The sequence below is a fragment of the Gallus gallus genome, chromosome 2, assembly GCF_016699485.2.
Source record: "Gallus gallus isolate bGalGal1 chromosome 2, bGalGal1.mat.broiler.GRCg7b, whole genome shotgun sequence".
Lineage (NCBI taxonomy): Eukaryota > Metazoa > Chordata > Aves > Galliformes > Phasianidae > Gallus > Gallus gallus.
The window spans coordinates 126,565,865-126,587,884 of NC_052533.1; the positions used below are offsets into that span (position 1 = coordinate 126,565,865).

The following is a 22,020-nucleotide window of genomic DNA, read 5'->3' on the forward strand; positions in this document are numbered from 1 at the left end:
TCTTGTTACTAACTGATCTGCCGACAAACGAATTACATGCCCATGACTTTGACTACACGTTACTCTTTTTCCCTTGGAAATGTGCACTGAAATTATTATGGAGTGCTGTCTTACATGGCAGATGCTGTTTTTAAGCAACACATGGAATACAGGAAATGTTTGTAAGGGAAAAATTCTTCAGATTAATGTTAATATTAAAACTGTAGGTGTGAGGGAAGTTATGACAGTATGCTTAACATTGCTCAGGTAAGCAAATAAGGAGAAGGGAAAAGGAATCTGAGGGGTAAGAGAACTCTAAGAAAACTCTTGTTCTACCAGAAGAAATACAGAGGTTGCTTTTAAGTTTGCAGTCAGTCGTGGTTGTTACTTAGTGGTCACTTAATCAGACTGGCATAATCTCCTTTAAGGAATTTGCAATATTGCTGTCCAGTTTTTGTTGAGCTTTGATGTTAATTTTGTTACGTTTAAACTCTTGCCCATGTATCACACAGCTCTGAGCCTTGGCATGAAAATGCAGCGTTGCAAACCTTCGGGGCGCTGCTTTTTCATAACTTCTGGTTCAGGAAGCTTGATTTCAATACACAGTTTGTCCAAGAAACGATACAGCAAATGTCCCTCCTCTTGGCACATCCTCTGGTCCTGGGATCTCTGTGGCTGCAGCAGAGTGGCTCTGCTTGGGAGCTAGAAGGGAGAGCAGGACCGCTGAGTTGTGCATTTCATTTCCTCCTGGTGACCGGGCGCTGGGTTCAGCCGTGTGGGTGGGACGTGGAGGAGCTGTAACCCAACCCTGCCAGCGTGAAGGATTCTCTGCAGTGCTTTTTTCTCCTGTGAAGTCAAGTGAGTTGTATATTTTTGCTTTAAAAGCAAACAAATGATAAAACTTGGGCTCAGTGTAGCTCGAAATGGAAACATGGTCTCCTGACCTGACCCCTGTGAAGCAGTTTCACACGTGCATCAGATGTGCAGAATGGTCTCTTGTGTGGGTGGAAACACTGAGAAACCCTCTGTGTGTCTGCAGCTTCTGAGCTTAGTTTCTAGTGAGGGACTGGGGAGGAGGCAGGAGCCACGTGGAGCCACAATCATTAATTTGGGGTGAATGGTAAGAAGGCAGGAAGAGAAACCGTCCTGACAGCACACACTTTCTGCTGGAAGTTACAAGGCATTTTGTTTTCTTGGCTTTTTCATGCTGAATTTGTTGTTCAGAGAGAGTCTGTAGGCAGGAGAGCAGGCAGATGTTGGTGTCATAGGCGGACAGGCTACCCCAGCCACCGGTCCGTGCTGCCTGCTGCAGGCCTTGCCAGCTTCTGCTGGCTACAGGCCCCTGGCATTCACAGAGGAATTACAACAGCGAAACGGGTGGAGGATCTGCAGAGGTGACCCCATGCACCTTCTGCTGTCCCCAGGAGGTGCTGTGAGGGCAACGAGAGGAAAGGGTGAGAGTGTGAGCTGTGCTTGGGAGGAGCTCAGTCTCCTGTACTGCATGCAGTTTTGGTGCCACAGTATAAGTAGAACTGTAAACAGAAAACTATTAGAGAGTGTCCAAAGGAAGGCAACACAGATGGGGAAGGGTCTGGAGGGCAAGGTGTATGAGGAGTGGCTGAGGCCCTTTGCTTTGTGCAGCCCAGAGCAGAGGAGCTGAGAGGAGGCCTCATGGCAGCTGCGGCTCCTCACAGGGAGCAGAGGGACAGCACTGAGCTCTTCCTCTGTATCTTTATTATTCCTGGGAGATACGAAGCTTTCATGTTTGGTATCAGATGTGTTTATGGCATAGCCTGCAGAGCTGCTGAGTTTTTTTAATTCATGCTGCAGCTTAAAAACTGCCACAGTTGAGCTGGGGCTGAGGCTCTCTCTCATGGCTGGAGGTCAGGTCTGAAGAGCTCCTCCAGTCTGGCAGCTCAGCCCGGCCTGCAGCGAGAGGAAGTAGGAATGCTTACGAAAAACTTCCAGAAAAACATTACAAAATCCGTAATGGTGTGTTTAAAATAAACAGACCCGAAGTTCTCTGCAGGGGGTGACTTCAATTCATTTATATTTCTTCTGGGCCGTTATGCAATTATTTTTTTCCCATGGATCTTTTGTTGATTTTTTGAGTGCAGAGGAAGCTTCGGATATTTCTTCTTCTTTTTTTAATTCTGAAATGAACCAAGTACTGACGTAGAAGAAACAAAAATTCCACCAGGCATGGCAGTTATTTGAAGCTTATCTGGTGGTGGGAAATGAAGCTCCGTGGAGGAAAAATGTTCATGTCCCAGTTACCCACCCACCTCGTGCAGCTCTGCGTGGTCCCGGAATCTAAACGGGTGCCCATTCTCTTCAACTGCTGTGGTGGAACTGGAGCTTTCTGTAAATATTGGAGCTCTCCAGAGGGTACCAAAGAGAAATGGGAACTGATTTACTTTTGATGTTTTCGTGTCATAACCCATAATACTAACGCTCATCTCCCTCCTACACCCCTTTCTAAATATAGCAGCAGGGGAGAAGTCAACAACCATCATGCTAAATAGTACTGAAAGAATGTAAGACAGTCTAAAGTTCAGTTTTCATCATTCCTCCCTATAATTTTCATTACCACAGAACTAACCAAAGGAATCTCTCGTCAAAGAAAGAGAAGTGGAGCATGTGTTCCTCCTAGACCAGCCCACAGTGCCAGCTGAGTTACTGCTGACTGGGGGAAAACATCTTGGGAAGGCACAGCTCTTGGGACTGAGTCTCAGATTACTGATGGCACAGTTTGACTTCTGTTTAGACTGAAAATCTCAAATGAAGGGCTCTGTTTCTAGGAAAGGGGCTGTGGTGTTCGTGCTGTTGATGCAAGATGAACAGTACCAGAAAATCTTTATAGTCTGGGTAAATTGGAGTAAAGTCTTCCCTAGGGATGACAACCAGTTTAAATTTTTGATTAAGCAGCAGCAAGAAACCTCGCTTTAAAACATTTTGCCTTGTTTTGCACATACTGCTATCTTCCTGAAGAAAATTAATTGTCAATGGCTTGTGAACAAAAAGACTTATTAACTTGTCACTATGTATAATTTTACAGTAGATTTTGTCCCTTTTGCTCTTCAGGAGCACACACTATTTATATATCTATGCTATTACATAGCTTAACTTACATTCTTATAGTCTGGTTTTTCCTTTCTTTCGTGTTAAAAATGTTAAATAAGTATTTACCAGCTGCCTGAGTGCATAGGTGTTATTTCAACCTGCTTTGTGCTGGAAGCTGATATTCATTAAGAACACATATATGAAACAAATCAGAAAGAAAGTTTAGCAAAAAACATTTTGGCTTCCAAGTACCTGTCTTTATCCAAAGTAACTTATTTATTAGATGAAAGCATTTTGCTAAGTGAGCTGAACTCAGTAATTCCAATCCTGGTGTTTTTTAAGACTTTAAACCAGTGGATCTCATTGCAATCTTTAAATTTTGTTTTCTGTAGGTTGGAAGAGCATAAACTTTCCTGCTCTTTTAGCTTCTAAGCAATTTTATCAAAAAATGCCAGAAAATGAAAAAAAGAAGAGGATTTTGTACCTTCAGAAGAGCTATCAGAGTCCAAAGTTCTCTTTTAGCCTGTCTAAAAGTGGCTACAGATGGTCAGCTGTGTGATTTCTCCCAGTTCATGGTTTGAGTTTTGTAACAGCTCTCACAGTAGAAATCATCCTTTTTCTCTCCACCAGACTCTGCTTTTTACAACACATTCAACCACTGAGAGCTATGTTGATTTTTACATCAGCCTTTCCTGATATGATTTTTAAATGCTGATTCTTAAACGCCATAGAACTGTTCTCTTCTGATTCTTCTAGATTCTAAGAAATACTCTACCGGTTCTTCTGGGCAGCCTGGTCTGGTGGTTGGCAACACTGCCCACATCAGGGGGGTTGAAACTAGATGATCTTTTAGGTCCTTTTCAACCCAGGCCATTCTATGGTTCTATGATTCAAAAAGCAATACATTGTTTTACACCAGCTCTTAGTATTTTTTCAGCATGTGTATCAAATCTTTCACAATGTGGTCATTCAGACATTTGGAAATTTGCGTAAGAATTTGCTATCTTCTAAATATTTACAAAAGGGAATCAGGAGAGGTGGACAAACTTTTCTGTTATACTCTGCAGATAAATGCCACAAATGTAGGGTTTTTTTTTAATAGTAGCTCATTGACCCTCTTGTAGAATATTTGAATGTGAGTGATTGATTTTTTATTATCTCTGGCCAGTTCAGAGTCTTGCAGTTGAACTCAGAACAACACGTAGGTAAAGCTGGGTCTCAGTGCCTCCTTGTACAGAATAGGGTGTTGTATCTGTTTGCATTCTAAACCCATCAAAAATAACAAAACCAAAATCCTCATACTTTCAGGCACGTCGAGATGCTAAAACCAATTTTGGCGCTCAGTTTCTGTCCATCTATCTCCCATCTGCTGCTTCAGGAAAGCTCCATCTCACAGTACCATAGCTGATCCAGAGAAGTTGGGTCCAGAGGAGGGCCATGAAGATGATCAGAGGGCTGGAGCACCTCTCTTATGAAGAAAGGTTGAGGGAACTGGGCTTGTTTAGCTTGGAGAAGAGAAGGCTCCGGGGAGACCTCATTGTGGCCTTTTAGTATTTGAAGGGAGTGTATAAACAGGAGGGGGAACAACTTTTGAGAGTTGCTGAGAAAGTGCTTATAATTGAATTCTTTCATCATAAGAAAGTTATTTAGAGCAGTATTATTTAATGTATATTTAATGCAAATATGTGATAGTTGATGTTAGGTATCTATATGCCTTTTCTTTCTTGTAAACACAGGAGTGAAAACTTGTTAGCAAAGGTGAACCAACTGCCACTTGAATCTGAACGTGAAAAGTTTTTACATCAGGTGCCCTTTCTCTGCTCCCTATCAATGGCAGCACAGGTCACACAGTTTGTGAAGAGATTCAACTCAGAACACATTCAGCCAGTGCTTAACAAAAACCTCTCCGTGGTATGTCCAAGGTATTGTCACTGTAATCTTCTGGTAATCTACAGGAAAACTTTCATTGCCAGACCATATCTGACTAGCAAGTTCTGCTGCCAGAACTTGGGTTAGGTCACGAGTTACTGACATTTTTATGTCCCTGGAGCATGTGTGTTCTTCTCTGCTTTTTTGAGGTGCTGCATGCCCCCACAGCGAGAAGCTGTAAGAGCAAAAGGCTGTTGCACACTGGGTAAGAACCCAGGGCTTGCAGATGCCAACACTGCTTCGTTCTTGGAACATGTACACAGTGGTGTGCTGCTGTTAGCTATATGTTGGCTTGTGTTACTCAGAGAAGAAATTTCACTTCAGGAAGAGAGGCTGGATTTTCTTGGCTTACTTCAAATTAGTTTGAAACCGCATTAGAAACTCAGGGCAACTCATGCAGACTTCTGACAGTAAACCTGTATAGCAGTGCACACAAAGCAAGCATGCCCTACCAACCTACTGCTTTCAGATATTCTGTTCTCTGCCAATGAACTTCTTGAGACATGAAGAAAGTCTCTGACACAGTAGCAGAAAAGCTAGCAAAACTGCATAGAAAGATAGATGCCACAAGGTGCTTGCTGTCTTTCTTTCAGTGTCTCTACGCTTTTCTCCACTATGTGCACTATTAGGACATATTAATTTGCTGCCAGGCTGCATGAATGGAAAGACATACGCGTCAAGGTCAAACCTGAACACTTTTTTTCCAAGAAGACCTGAAAAGCAGCACTTGTTGGGAACTTCAGAATATTTCTTTTCAGCTCCTTTAACTGAAAAGAAGAGGAAATAAAAGCTAAAGTCTACATTAATTAGATGTCCATACTTAGCCTGACTATAGCGGAAAGCTACAAAGGAAAGTTGAAATGAACAAAAACTTCCTAGTAGTACTGAAAGACGGTGTGAACCTAAAGGAGACAACGTAAGAAAAAAGGAAAATAATTCAGCAAAGTAAACAAATGTCATAAAATGAAAGTTGAGAGCATGCTTTTGAACAAGGGGAGCTGGTATATCGGTAATTCCTTCAGGCTGATAGAGTGTGCTCCCACTTCAAACACCTTTTGTATCTGTACCTGAGCTGGCAGCCTTTCAAAGAAATCTCACACTTTTTTTCTCTCCCCCTCCCGATTTTGCATAATAATTAGTATGTGAACATGCTTGTGATTTCTTTATTATTTTAATACAGTCGCACTGTAGAGACTTCAGCAAAGTTCCAAATGCCACTGAAACAGCCCTTGCCCCAGAAAGTATGTAGCATAAACAGACTGGAAAAACAAAGTGCAGAGAAGTAGTACCATCCCTATGCCATGCAGGGAGAAGCATGTACCAAGCAGCTGTCACTTCAGAAGAGATTCAAGATCTTTTCAGCCAGTACCCCGTGTCTAACAGCAGACTGCACCAGTTGCTTCATACGCCGTGTAATAGAAGGTGAAAAAATCCTGCAAGTGGGAAGTGTCATCCATCCTCACATTAGATTTCATCCTCCTTTCGAGAAGTTACATACAAGCTTATTCCCTGAAGCACAGTTACAATCACATAATTCTGATTATTTTTGACATTTACGTATATATCATAGGCGATCCCTGTCTCGAATATTAAATTAGTTCTTTACTCTGACACTGTTCCTACCAGTGTCATCATACATCCATATGGGTGACTTCAAGCACCTGAATAATCTTAATAAGTTCAAATGTGTGTAAGATAGATCACATGGGTGACTTTGGGGGCAGGGGCTACAATTTTGCCCAGTGCAATATACAGAGTCTGGGAAAGTGAACAGAGGTCTCTTCAGCTCCAGCCTCTCCCTGATTTAAAATTACAATCCCTAGGAGGGAAAAGCAGTAATCTGAAAGTCCAAAAGCTGCAAAGTAAAGGAAAACAAAATTATGCATCGAGTGAATAATACAAAATATGAGAAAACAATGTCAGAGATGGGCGCGATGGAAATACCTTTCCTGAGGCTAAGTGGGTATTGATGCATTTCAAACCCATAAACAGATTTGTGCATGTTCCTGGCTGGAAAGGAGCAGGGTGGAGTTCTAGGTTGTGTTATTACGTCTCTTTACACGTTCTTATTTATTGCTTCACAAGCAAAGACAGCAGCAGACGTGAGCAGTGTGTTCTTTTCCCTCTGATCTGGGACTAGTGACAGACATGTCACGATTTCTCCATCCTTCTGACTATTTGATGATAGGGAAACGAGATGGCTCATTATCACTCATCCTACTAACTCCTTGCCTGTGGAAGCATTTATTAAGGGGAGCTAATTCAGGAAAAAATTAATTGGAAATCAGGTTTGGGAAGTAATTTAATTGAAAGGGGGGAAAATGAACAGAGAACGAATCGGTCACAGGGAACAGACCTAGATTGTAAATTCAAATGCAAGTGTAATTTTACATTAGTTCCTTCTCGAAGGTTTGTCCTCCATTCTCTTTCTCCTTGGAAGCGAAAGGGAGATCTACACATCGGTGGTTAAGTTTCAGAATTTGTGGGGACAACAGCCAGCCTTTGAGAATGGAATATTTTCTTGCAGGACGCCCAACCACTGACTTACGACCTCAATCACTGTGTATAATTCCCTTATGGAATCGCTGCCTCTGACACAGCCTATAAGGGAGGATATATGAAGAAGATACAGAATACACAGGGAACAGACAGAAGGGCAGGCGGATCTCTAACAACAATTTGTTAACAGCTCAGTTTAATCAGATATTTCCCTCAGTGGAATGGGGCTCTCACGGACTGCAGCAGTTGGAGTGAAATGCAATACTGCATCCCGCTGAAGTACTCTGTGACCAACGCAGGAGAGGATACCACAAGAACACGCAATCTACATTGCCCACTGAAAAGCACAGGTGAGGAAATACAAGTGCTTCACCTCAGACAACCAGAGGGGAGCTCTGGGCCCCCAGGGGCAGCCATTATCTTGCACCACCTCTTTCACATCCCTCCCAAAGGTACTCGCTGGTGAAGCTCATTAGCACTGCAGTCTTTTCACTTAGGGAGAACGTGAATATTCGAACACCGCGTTGAGTTTTAGAGGGAAATTCTTCACTGTCTTCCTGATAGAGCAGCTTTTTGGAACCGCACCAAGGGCTTTGATCCTAAAACACTTACCTGCAAGCGCTAGAGTAGTCCCATTGACTTAAATGGAACTAATCAAGCGCTTAAATTCAAGTGTTTGCAAATTAAGAGCCGTGTTTGTATTTTCAGATCTTATCTACAGAAGAAATTGCACCCATTTACCCAAGTGCTTTTATAAACACGCCTTTATTTAAATGAACGCGGCGTTACTTGTGGATGGGCCGCGACGCGCAGAGCGGTGCCTGTGCCCCGTTCCCAGCGGCACGGAGACGAGCGACAGCTCTCAGCGCGGTGGATGCCGGCAGTGTTTTAATTACGGTGCCAAATATCCGCCGGCTACGGGCTGAGGGCTGGCAGCGGCGCTGGCCTCGCTTCAGTGGCGCCCGGAGCGGCCGCGCCGGGCCCGAAGCAGCTCCGGCGGAACGGCACCGGCGGGCCCACGCCGCGACCCGTCCCCCTACCCCGCCCCGCGGCCGCTTCCTCTCCTCCTCCTCCCCGCCGTCCCCTGCAGGCCTGGCGGAGGTGGGGGCCCTATTGGCGCCGCTGGGGCTGCTCGGGGAAGGTGCGTGTTTGCTCCCCTTCCTTCTCTTCCTCCTCTCCGCAGGGAGCCGAGCGGGGCGGGGCGGGAGGCCAGGGGAGCCGCTGGGAAGGGCATGCCCGGGCTCCTTGTCCTGGCTGGGGGCAAGGAGGGCTGGCGGGCCGCCATCGCGGGGCCTCGGCCGGGCGCTGCCCCGTCCCCTCCTCCTGCCGTCCGCCCGCCCGCTTCTGGCTGCGGCTCCACCGAAATGGCGCACTGTCTTCCCCCTGCCCTGCCTGGGCCTGTGGGTCAGAGCCCTCAGCCCGGCCCCTCTGCCCTTCCTTCTCTGGAGGACAGATGGCTGTGTGCTCGTGGCTCTGCGGGCCGCCCTGCACAGCCAGAAGTCATGCGTTCCTCCTGCTGCCTTCCTCTTGGAGAAAATTAAAACGTGTGTCGATGCCCAGTTGTAGTTGGCCGTAGCCACGTGTGAGGGATGTATGGTCAGTGCTAGGTGAGGCATGGCTGCTCAGGGCTCTCCTGGAAACAGCTGGGCTGAGGAGAACGTGAATGTTGCTCTGAAAAATGTCACCGGACACCAAACTGGCAGATATCTGACGGATAAATCACATAGTCAGGTGTGCTTTATGGCACATCACAGTGAAGAAATCCAAGCATGGAAAATGGTATAGCGCTTCTGAGTAGGAAGTTCTAGTAACTAGGACCATTTAGGTTGGTTTTGGCAGGACTTCATTCTTCAAAGATTGCTTTTTCCAAGTTGGCGCCAAAGAGGAAAGTATGTAAGAGAGAGAGTTTTATATACGTATATAAAATTATATTCGTATTTCATAGGACTACTAAATATATGAAAGAAAAATGAGGTACAAAAAAACCCAACCACTGAGTTCTGCAAGCTGAAATGGATTTTTTTAAGAAAGTATTAGGGATGGAGGAGCTTTTCAGTCTGGTGGCTGTATCTAGCAAGTTACAAGTCAACTCTTGAGTACTACCGAAGAGAAGGTTCAAAATACACGTTTTGTGTGTTACACAATTGGATTCATGTTTAATTGATGACGGCTTGCCTCTGCCTTCAAGCTGCAGCAACTTGGGACCTGACTTTTCCAGGTGCTGGAAGAGTACCCAAAAGGCTTCTCAGGAAGGGACATGCACGTTCACCAGCTGGAATCCTGATTTTGTGGGTTTTAGTTTAAGGAAAAATTGTCTGTCTGGTTTTCATTCCGTTCAAAATTAGATTAATTTTTACTGTTTCTGGAAACTGTTCCACATCTGGTTGCCTTTTTGTATTGAAGCACAGTAAGAGTGTATTAATCTGTTGATGAGAGGGGAGTGCGTGGGTGTTTTCTCTTAGAGAGCAATCCTTGCTATGACTGGAGAACAGATTCCCTGTGTGGGAATGAAAGGACTGTTTACATCTACGTCTTTGTTTGGGATGTACCTTTTTTTTTTGCTTGAGACAGTAGGGTTTAAGCCAGGATGACAGAGGTTAGCCTTGTTTTTTCTTTGGTTACTTTTATGCAAGGACAAAGGCTTTTGTTAAAAGCCATTCTCATGCTTATCTTCTGTCATTCCTTAGAACACCTTCCAGTCTTGTCTGATATTCCTTCTGTTAGATTATTATTTTGATTAAGTTCTACAGTGCATCCTTCCCCAAAGAAACCTTACAAAGCCTCCTGTATCTGTGAGAGGACATAAGTCTTGTTTCCTTGTAAACGTTGACTCAGACACATCTGCTCTATCTTAAATAGCGTGTATGAGTTGCACTTTACAATCAGTGTTGCTTTACTCAGCTTCAGACTGTTAGATGAAGCCTGAACAGATAAACTTGGATCAGAGCCGCTGCAGCTTTACAGTTTCATACTAAGCCTTTGTCTTACTCGATCTTGTTTCTTGGTGTTCAAAATACATATAATTCTTTTGAACAGCAGAACAATAAGATACTAAATCAGATAAGAACAGATTGCAGATCTGGGCTGAGGAAGAACAACCTGGCATTGACCTCTTTTGGGAGACATCTGTCAGTAAAAGCTCATATAAATTCTTTTTTGTTTTACAGCGTGGTTTTGCAAATGCCTGCATGTCTTTAACACCGACTCGGGAAAGGAAGCGACTTACGCAGCCTCTTATTGTTGATAGAACTGCAGAAACTCATAATGCTCGTGGGATTCATTTATCTATTCCTGCTATAGCACATAAACTTTCTTGTTTTAAGATTGAAAACTTTGTCTTGTCATTTCTTCCTTCCTTTCCAGTTGTGGGAGGATGAAAATGAAGGATGGCAGTACATCTAAGAGATAGCAGCTGCAGGGGTGAAATATTTTGCTTAAAAAAGTACTTTGAGTGTAGAAATGTACAAAACGATTACAATCTTGAAGTTCTGCAGTTCTTAATGTTCTGTCTGGACAGGAAATATTATCTGTCAAAAACTGCATTGCAGTAATCTTTCACGTTTTTGTTACCAAACGTCTACAATAATCTCAAGGTACTGAAATAAATGTAAGTTCTTTCTTCATTTGACCCCTCAGCCACTTACATTTTTCACTCTGATGGCAATAGTGCATTTTTGGCTCTGATTTGTAATCTCCTAAATGCCAATTACTTGGTTAAGTCAAAAGTTCTGACAGAATCTGCGGAGAGTGTTCTACTCTTTTTTGTTTCAGCTTTACAATAGAAGACAAAACTGCACGTCAGCTTGAGAAAAATGTTAACCTCATTAGCCTACAGTTTTAAAAACAATACTTCGGGTATCATTATCCTACAAGAGGCATGATTTCTTTTTGAGACCGACAGAATGTACCCGTACTGTTTGTTTTGTCCTCTTTTAAACGGAGAGCATTGACACACTCAGCTCATTTGGATTTCTTCTTCCTGACCAGGTACGAAGAATAGTAACATTCTCTTGGAGTCTTTTAAATCTAGTTAACATAGAGCTGTTTGAAGAATATTCTCCACGGTGAGTATGAGGGAGAAAAGTGAAAATTCCTTTGGTTTTGTTGCTGCCAAATTGGGATTCAGTTGAAATATGCAGTGAACAGGTATTTGGATCAAAAAATATCTCTTAGAAGCTGTTTCTCTGTAGTACCCATTGCAATGAGAGGTGTGGAAAAAGATCTGCAATCATAAAACCTGGCTGTAAAAGAAAAGAAGAATTCTGGTCAGATTTATCTTAATTCTTTACCTGCCAAGGTGAATTCTTAATCAAGGTGCTGTATGCTGTAGTGAGAGGAGGCTAATCTCAGGTAATGTGTCATAGGCATTTCTTACATGGAAGGAAATACGAACAGCAAAGCAGAATTATATTAAACTGATATCAGCTGACCAGCTTGCCTTCAGTAGAACAGTGGCATTTGCCACGGGTTCAGGATTTGCCCAAACTTGTTTTGTGATGCCACTGATTTAGCTTTTATGTGGCTGGCAGTTGGCACTCTTGTGAAGCCCATTTCAGCATCAGTGCAAGAAAACAGTTCTGGTTTTTAGTCTATTTGATTTTTCTTTTCATTTCTTCTTTTTTCAGTTGCTGGTTATGGTGTCTGATCTTTTACTCGAATGCAGCAGTAGTACATTTCCTGCTAGAACACTATGTATGAAAAGGAATGAGATCACTCCTCCCCCAGTTTTTCTAGCTTTCATCTGTTACTTGTATACTGATATCCTGTGTCTTTAATTTCTGTATCCCCTTTTTTTTTGGAGGAGGCACTTGACTAAATTTACATAAGACAAGTGAGTTGAAAGTAATTTGGTGTTTCAAGTAGCCCCACAAAAGGCGCTTACGTAATATTGTGAGTGTGCCAATAGACATTTGAGAAAGGAGTGTGCTTTTTTGAGGCTTTAAAATGAGATCTGAGGCTGGAGACTCAGTTGGGAGAGTTTGCACTTTTTTTTTTTAACCATAGCTGTTGAAAACTAAAGCATAAATTTGATTTATCTGAAATGGTTTTCCTTTCTACTCTCCCCAGGTTTTGAGGTTAGCGTTTCTGATCCTGTCGATTCTTATTGTTCTGAATGATAGGGCTCACCTTCTAGGACTCTCTAGAAGAGTGTTGTGCTCTCCCATACAAAACATGATTGTCCTTCCGTGGCAGACTGCAAAAACACTTCTTGGAATTATAGTCTGTTGAAATTCTTCATTGCTTTGGAAGCAAACAAAAATTAAGTAACTAATTTGTTTCAGGTTGATCATATAGTGCATTGGGCTGTGAATATTTTCTGTTATGACAACCAACTAAGTTGTCATAATACCAGAAGAAGTATATCACTAACTGCAGGTAATGTATTCAGCACTGCCTATAATTATAGAGAGCAGACAATTTCTACCTTCTTGATGCATTGTGAGATACCCTACAAGGAGAAGTCAACTTGATTTTAATTACTAGTTGAGTTCGGTTATCTTCAAATAGTTGTTAGGTAAAGAGTCATAGGGAAACAAACATCATTTTACAGAAGTAAAAAAAAAAAAGAAAAACAGGCTGGGAAAGTTCTGTGCATCTGCTCTGAGTTACTGCCTTGTCAAATCCACCTGCAGTTGCTGCAGAGGTTTCCACCTCAGCCACCCGTCTGTCCCTTTGCCCAAGGCTCTTCAGTAGCAGAGGTGAGGGAAGGAGCAGTTTTCAGGATGCTTTTCAGTATGTCTGCACTGCCACAGTCCAACCTTGCTTGGAGTAGGACATCCTCATTTTCTCCTTGACAATAATCACAAGCATTAGTACCAGTAGGTTAATTTCTGGAAACAAGAATGAATGTATTTTTCACTGGATTGGTTCCCAGAACCAACTTGCCGCCTGACCACATGGGCAACGTTCTGGTGTGAGTGAAAGGCAGTTGGGAGAGCAGAGCCACTGTAGCTGTGACCTATATGGACTTAAGCCGTGACTGGTCCAAACTTTTGTTGTGTAGGCTGTTAACATACATCTGTGCTGATTTGAATACACATTACTACCAACCCAAGATCTCTGATTCATGTTTTGTTTTGGACTTACCTGTTATGACCGAAGAGAAACCTGGCTGAAGGGTGGTAATGAACAGAAATCACTCCGTGGCTGCTCTTCGAGTAATAATTGAATGAGGACAGATGTGCTTGTTTCCAGCATGTCATGCTGCCTGAACCAGCAAATATATCTTGCTTTGCAGCTTTATCTGGGGTACAGTACAGCCATAACTATTATAAAGACCTGACATAGCCAACCCCAACATATCTGGCACGAGCAGATCTTATGGAGTTGTTGGGTAGTTGCCTCACTTTGGACTGCTGTAGAACCACAGGGCACCTCTGAATTCCTCTAGTAAATCTGGTGACCGATGTAGAAGAAATGTGGATGGAGCAGCTTACCCTGATAGTCAGAACATCTCTTTACAGTTTGCTACGTTCATTGCAGGTAACAACTGCCTTCAGCCTCCCTTCTTAATTTTGGCTGAGGCAACAAATTTTTTGTTTCATTGGAAACAGGTATAATAAGGAGTAAAGTGATTATCTTTCTGTATTTACGTATGTAGGTGAACTGAAAACTCATTAGCAAGTCTTTTTCCCTAGAGAAAAAGGTATTTTTCAGTGTTTTTTTTTTTTTTTCTATTAGCTGTTCTCTCATTGCTCATAGGTCTGAGTTTTTGGCTCGGAATATTGCTTTTGAGTAAAGATAATCCTATTGACACAACAGCAGTAAGTTCATAAGTGAGCAAGACTTCATGCCTTCTGTAGAATGGGAATTTTGGCACAGCTGGAAATCCTGATGTATTTTTTTCTTCCACATCATGCTCTCCTGTCTAATGTTATTTGTACTTTAACAGTCTGTGAAAATTGCATTATGGTTTAAGCTTTTAAGCTTTTAAGGTTTAAGCTGAAAAAAGTTAATGTGTGCTTTAAGCTTTATTTGAAGAGATATCTGTTACCAATGGTGATATATCCCATGTTTCTTTGATCCAAATCATATGGCAAATTTTATTTAAAGTAGGAGGATAAAAAACAAACATACAAAGTGAGGCCTGTTTTGGTGACCCTGATGCTAAGTCAGAAGATGAACCCAACAGCTAAAAGCTATTTGGGCTGTATATATGTGTCTGTGAAGCATATCTGGATTCTATATGCTTGTTTGTTTTTCTGAAACCAGAGCCATTTTCTGGGATGATGGTGCAGCCCTCACAGCAGTCTTAGCACTGTTATACCCTGAACTCTTGTCAGACCCACCACTATGCTTTTGCAGGTCTCAAGTGTTTACCAAAGTCAGAGTACTTATTCTGGGGGGGAGAAATAATGAATAGGTGTTTCATTTTCTGACTTTTTTCTTTTCCTTTCACGTGCTGCTTTATCTCCTTTGGTGCTTCCTCATGATGATAGTGCTGGAAGATGTGGCACTTATCTATTGCTTCCTTTCTCAGCAGCATGTTGGTTTTAGAATTAAATGTATTTAGGTGTCTGTTTTCTGAAAATCTAGAACGTGCAGCCTGGTTAGCAGCATGAGAACAGAAGTGGGAGCATGGGAAAGTACCTTTGAAGCATGTTATATAGAAGTTACTATTGTGAGCTTATCACTATATGAACTCTCTCTGAAAAAAAAACAACACAGATGCACAGTGGGTAAATAATAATAACTAGAGTAGGCATCTTGTACAACCTTCCAAAATTAACTAAATAGAGCTGCTGTCTCATGTCTCCTCTCCCAGCAGAGAAGTGGCATAAAAGGGATGAAAGTTGGCTAATACTGTTTTTTTTTCTTGGAAAACATTGTCAGCTGTGGTGAGGGAACAGCTGGCAGAGGGTATCGCTGCAGTGGTGAGTGGAGGTCTGTGTGAGCTCAGCTGCTCTTCTGAAAGCAGGAGGTAACTTTACTGTAGAAAGAGCTTTAATCTGAGAATGAAATGGGAAAGCCGTTTAAGAAATGCAGGCTTTTTGCTGACTTTCCTGCTCTCCAGATGGACTTAAGTATTCTGTGTTCAACAAGTAGGACTGTGGTAAGCATGAAGTTAGAGCTGTAGATCTGTGCCTGTAGATAATTGGGAAGTTGTAAGGGAGCAGGTCTGATCCCTGCTTCATTGACCAGGGAGCAGGTTTGATACCTACATCATTGACCAAAGCTCTGCAGTGGCCCCAGCCTGGCTTCCAGGTGGTTTTAAAGAACATTCTGAAGAGTGACCCTCATAGGAAATCATGAAAGTGTGGGAAAATGTGGTGAGATGGTCCTCCTGAATGGAATGCTGCTTTATCTGAAAAGCAAAAATGTGGGTTTTTGTGGCCACTTCTGATGAATCAGTTCTAATTTTATGCGAACTCCACCTGATAATTGTCCCTGCTTGTGAGCTAATACGTGTGATAAAATCTAGACCACAATATATGTAACTGGTTCTTAAGTGATAATTTATGTATCCTCCCATATCAGTTTCGTTTTAGTTGGCACTTACATTTCAGTTCATGAAGGGACTGACGTTTGCATCATCTGGATTTGCTGAAGGACCACCAATGTTAGTCTCCTTATTCATGCTGTGTGTAAAGCCCCTGAATTTTATGCAGAATGTGACAAGGCAGGTGGGTGGTTTTGAAGATCACCAGTCTCTTAAAATGGATAATATCATAGAATCATAATCATAGAACATCCTGAGATGAAAGAATCACTGAGTCCAGCTCCCAGCTCCGCACAGCACCACCCCAAATTCAATCCCAGTGTCTGAGCGCTGTCCAAACGCTCCCTGAACTCCGGCACTCGGGCCGTGCCCACTGCCCTGGGCAGCCCGTTCCGTGCCCACCGCCCTCTGGTGCACAACCTGTCCCTCTCCCCCACCCGGCCCTCCCCTGACGCAGCTCCATGCTGTGAGAAGATCTTGACTGTGGGCAAACCTACTACAGCAGACCCAGGAGTTCTGGCTGTGAAATGCAAGAGCAGGAGGGGCAGAGTGAGCAACTTGGGGTCTGGCAATGGAGCTGTGGCTCTCCAGGTAGTGGTGCAGCAGTGTTTAAGGCCTAGGAGGAAAGCTTTAGCTGTTTTGTTTCCTCCTGTACTCTGTTGGCATTACTTAATCTCTAAGTACTGTTAGTCAGGTGCGGTATTAAAGTCACATCAGTGCAAAGACAGAGAGATGTCGTCACATAATATTTGCAGAAAGAGTGTTGATCGCATTCTGCCTTGATTAGTATTGCAGATGCTACAAAGTGTGTGCCAGATGCTGTAAAATGTGTGCCAGGAAATGTCATATACGTATACGTAGTCAGTTTTGCCAAAATCAGTATTATCCCTTGACATGATGCTGAAGTACAGTATCAGCTTTTGTATAGTCACATTCAAGACTTTGTTAAGTATCTGAGTCAAACAAAGAGTACCACAGATAGTTGGACAGCTACAACAAAGCACCTCTGAGGATTTTAGAGAACGGATCTCCATTTCTTTTTCTAAAACCACGAGATTACGAGATTCAAACAATAACTGTGGTGAGAAAAGGCAGTTTCACGGTTCAGTAAACCACTTTTCTTCTCACAAATAGTTCTTCCTGTTTCAGAAAGCTCTTTCCAGTGTAGCTCATAAATAAGTTTTGGCATTGGTGCTTCTGTCATTTATTCTGAAGCTGCTGTTGGTATTTGTGCATATATGTTCTGTGGTACCTCTCCATATGCATCTGTGCAAGACAGAGACGTTTATTTTTGCTTGAAGAGTTACTTGTATTAACGGCGTTGTCTAAAATATATTACAATATTGTAATTATGTCATTTTTTGGTCTTTTTCTAAGAACTTGATGAAAATTTGGAAAGAAAACAAACAAGCAAACGTATTTCCTGAAACTGATGGCTTCAGGTCTCTTTGAAAATGCTGTTCAAAGGCAATGGCTAATGATCCTGAACCTGAAAACTATGCGCTCTGCATAATCTACATTTAACTTTAGGAATAATTCATTATCTAAACATCTTAATAAAAAGCAGATGTAGTTTATAGTAAGGGATACCGTTAGTCCGATGCTACGATACTCAAATACTTTAATTTGAGCACATGAATGGTACTTCTCTGTATTGAGAAATAAACACAGCCCTCCAAAAGATGCTTTAGACAATCTTAACTCCAGTTGGAACGTCTGCTCAGATTTATGTTGTTACTTTTGTCTGCTTCATATAGAAGCTTCTCTTTTCAGTCTTCTTCTTATAATGTTAATTCACCAAAAGGTATTGAGGTATTAAGAAACTGGTGTTCATTCAGACGTCAGTTGTCATTTGGCTCTCGGCCCTATGCTGCTCTCTTTCCCATTAAAAAAACCAGAGGACCTCTGACATAGTGTAGCTAGAAGTTACAAGATGTTTGCTTGGCAACTAAGCATTCAAAACTAACTTCTTAATTTTGCACTGATGTACTTTCATGTGAAAACTTTATGCATTAGCCTTCCCAGTGTGTATTTTCCCATCTTAAAATTTTGACTACACAGAAAATTTTGGATAATTAAGTAACGTTTTCTAACCTGTAACAGCTCAGTAGCTGTTTCCTTACATCACCTGCATGAGGAATCCTTGGAGTCACTGCATAAGAATTGTTGGTAGAAACACACCAGCTGTGTTAGTGTGAACAAAGTAAATGGAGGACACTTGACACAACAAAGCGTTGTGACGCTTTGTGAAATAGTTGTTACCAGTAGACTGGATACTTTAATTGGTTGCTTGTAGAAAGTTTTCACTATGCTCAATCAAAAGTCTTAAACACATCTTTAAAAAAATCAGTTTGGGAAGTAGGATTGCTTGAATCAGAAAAACAGGAATTGCCACAACGGGACTCACTTGTGTCAGCATTTGTCACTGTTTTCTCTCTGTGTGTACTCCATGGTATGTTCTTTTTTCCTTGTGTTGCCTTTGATTTCCAGTTGGCTCTTTGTAATACGGCCACATGCCTCACTGCAGAAAGCTTTTGGTGACTCCTCTTGGTGCTATCAGCAGAGAGAGGTTGAATGGGCTTGCTAATTGAAATGAGTTTTGTGGTGTCAGTGAGTTGGAGATGTCACTTTTTGGGTTTCTCCTCTTCCAATTACTTATCCATTTTGTCTGTTTGTAGTTGTCAGCTTTTAATGGCAAGCTTGCCTCAGAGTATCTGCAGTGGCTGGCGCTGTGGACCTAATCCAAACTGGGCTGGCTGACTGCCTCTTAAAAAAAACCAGAAGCCTTTATTTCTCCTATAATAACTCCTATAGTAAAGATCCTATAGTAAAGTCCTATAGTAAAGTCCTTTATCCTATAGTAAAGATTTATCTTATAGTAACTGATTTATTTATTTTTTTTCCTGCAGTAACAAAATTGTTGAATAACTTTTTGCCTCTTAATTGGCAGTGAAAAATAATCAGAAGTTAAAATGTGGAATCAGAGCCTCCTCTTGCCTCGTAGCTGTACTGATCAAAGTAGGCAAATGTGTGCTGTGCTGAGGAGCAGTTTTGGCTAGGAAATGGAACTGGTGATTTCCTGAGCTTCAGCTTTGCAAATCTGTTTCTCAAATTGGCTGAAAACCAGCTCAGGCTCTTTAAGTAAAGTGTATTTATCTTGTTTACAGCCTCTTCTCGATTCTTTCATTTAAACATTTTAACCTGTTTTTTTTTCTTTCCAGATTGCATTAGCAGTCAACTTTGGCATGGTGGCCCCGGCTGTACTTTGCCACTGAGGAATAGCAGTCTATCTCTGATGCTGATATGTTGAAATACAATATGATATTTGAGTGCTAGTATTGTGTCCTAGTGAACATGACAAAATCATAAACAACATACTTTATAGCATGTCTCATTGAAATTAATAACTTTTCCCACTCTTAATATGAATAGGTAAATGTATGCATCATAAAGTTCATTTTTCTGTCAATTGTAGGGAGCAATACTTGATGCTGTGCCCTTTCATATAGCTGCATTTACAAATTCACACTTGTTACTCTGGAAGAAGAAGTCTTGTTGGACATATCTTTCTGTAAGGAGACAGAGGGCTAGAATGTCAGCTTTTTAGCAAATCTAGCAGTGTGTTCATCATATCTGTATGCTTCACAAAACCCCTTGAATGCTGATACCGAAAGGGTATGATGAGCACAGTTCTTCTTGTGACTACAGAGAGACTTATAAAGTACAAAGATATTCAGAAAAGTTACAGTGATTTTAATAAGGAGAAATATTAATATTAAATATTTCATCATAATCAGCAGTGCTGAGCAATAATATATTTTGACTTAATTGGGAATTGTAAGTATATCTATAAAACGGGATTGGAGGTGGATGGAGTAAAGCAGCTAAAGTGGTTGAATGCTTTTGAAAATGTTTGTGCTTCTTCTTTATCTTCTTTAAAACATTTAATAATGTGTATTACTTGTTGACTTAAAATGACAAGATTTATTCAGATGCTCACTGGTGACAGGTGACAAGATGAGGGGAAATGGCCTCAAGTTGCACCAGGGGAGGTTTAGGTTGGATATCAGGAAACACTTCTTTACAGAAAGGGTGGTTAAGCACTGGAATAAGCAGAGCCACGTGCCCAGGTGTGCCAGCTGCATGGCATTCTGATGGCTTTGGGCTTCCTTGGGGCCTGGGGGCCAGCTTGCAACAGTGACTGGCAGATCTGCTCTGGCTTCTGTTAAAGAAGGTCACTTCGCTCCTGTCACAGCTTCTATCCATCTGCTTTAGCAGGTAATGCTGTCCAGTGATATGGACGAGTCATACCTTCTGTTCTAGGCTTTGTTCTGGTATAGGATTATTTGTCCTGGTATATGTTACATCTTTTGGCTAGATGCAATCTGCTTGTCTTTTAATAAAAATGCAGAAGGAAAATATTCAGCATTAGAATTGTAGGAAGAATTTAACTGTAGATAACGGATGTAAAATGTCTTGCTGAAGGCAAGAAGTTCCATCTGAACATGTCTGTTTGTTCAAAGGACCTTCACGATCAAGAAGTGTTCCCTAAATTAATAAGAGGCCACTCTGATTTTGTCTTGGGAAGGATGTGCATGGGTATATTTCTTTTTTTCCCATCCTTCTGCATCTGAATTTCTTTACTTTTGTTTTCTAGTTGTCTTTTTCTTTGAATGTTTGTTCTATCCTGTTACTCTTGTCTAAAAATCCCACTGAATCCTCATCTTTTGCCTCTGAAAAGATAATGTACTCTCTTTTGAAGATTGTATTTGGAATGCATGTTAAGCATCAGCTGCTGCATGACCTGGGCATTGTTCTGTGCTGATGTCTTAAAAAAAACCGTCTTGGCTACCACAGCTTCATAGGGAAGTTGCAGGATGGTTTCTGTAGCTTCACTGATAGGGAACTGCATGTGGGTTATGGTGCGATTCTTCAAGATTATGACCTTCCTCTTGAACAACCATCTGCTGAGTAAGCTTATAGCAACGTACCTGTTGCTATTCTGAGGCTTGGAGGTGTGGGAAGAGTTAAGTGCAGTTCCTGTTACTGCTTCCCTCCTGTGTTAAGCTGTAGTACTTCCCGCACAGTGTGTGAATAGTGTATAAGTGTTTTCTTTTGCCAGATGGGGAGCTACATTTGTGATGTCTCCAAGTATATTTGGGCTGTTATTGTTTTGATCCTTAGTTCTCTTTTAAACTTCCCGTTGTGATATGAAATCAGTATTACTACCTGGTTGGACATGCTTATATACTGCAAGGCCGTAGTTACCTTTTCAAGGATTTCATGATGTATCTTAAATTGTAGTAAATGACAGTAGTGCTTCTGAAGCCAGTAAAGGTAGAACAGCTCAGGATTTGATGTTTACACTGGAGTTTTAGACTCTGTGGTCAAATATGATAAAATTCGGTATTGTATTCAAAGTCTTGTATCTGTGTTGTGTTACGTTCTTCCTTTCTTTAGCTTTAGACATAAAAAGCTAATTTTAAGGACTTTGTAATGCAAATGATAATTTTGACTGTGTGTGTTCCCAAAGCCAGGATTGGAACAAAATGTTCTCAGATGAGGATTCTTAACAACTCTGGAAGAGCAATCTGAGAAATGTCTGCTCTCCTGCTTTACTCTTCAAGATTATAAAGCGTTTTTGTTTTCTTTTTCCCTTATCTTTCTAAGTGATGGAAAAGCTCTGTGACTTTATTTTTAGGCAGAAATCTCCTCCTCACTTTGCAAGTCCACCTAACCTTCCAGCCATTCTACTCCACAGCTGTCACAACAAACTTTCTTTCAGATGCTATTAACTGTATCAGACATCACTGTGCAGCATGTGAGTTTGTTACCCTGGGGCTTTTCAGCCTATTCTAATGTTATCAAAATCACTGTGTGATTTCAAGGTTTCCTACATTCCTTGGAGGAAAATCAAATGGTACGTGGTTAGGAAACCGATGGATACTTCACAGATTTAGCAGACAGTTAGAAATTACGTGGTTAATATCCTTAATTTACTGTTTTTTTTCTTTCCCTCATTTCCCATAACCACGACTTCTGTGAACCCTTTGCATCCATTTGTCATATTTTCAACTGGGATTTTGGGAAAACTTTGCCACGCTGAAGCA

The 22,020-nt window shown here is 41.7% G+C and overlaps 1 protein-coding gene across 4 annotated transcripts in view; it reads left to right on the forward strand.

Moving 5' to 3' along the window:
• Positions 1-8,528: 8,528 nt before the first annotated feature.
• The window catches only part of CPQ (carboxypeptidase Q), a 163,765-nt gene continuing 150,273 nt past the window's right edge, over positions 8,529-22,020 (forward strand). For 2 of the 4 annotated variants that reach the window (XM_025147113.3, XM_046920523.1), the window contains exons 1-2: positions 8,529-8,611; positions 11,458-11,534. The gene's annotated coding sequence lies outside the window, so the exon portion shown is untranslated. The remainder of the gene's footprint in view (positions 8,612-11,457; positions 11,535-22,020) is intronic. The other 2 variants (XM_046920516.1, NM_001277421.2) reach the window with 2 other exon arrangements.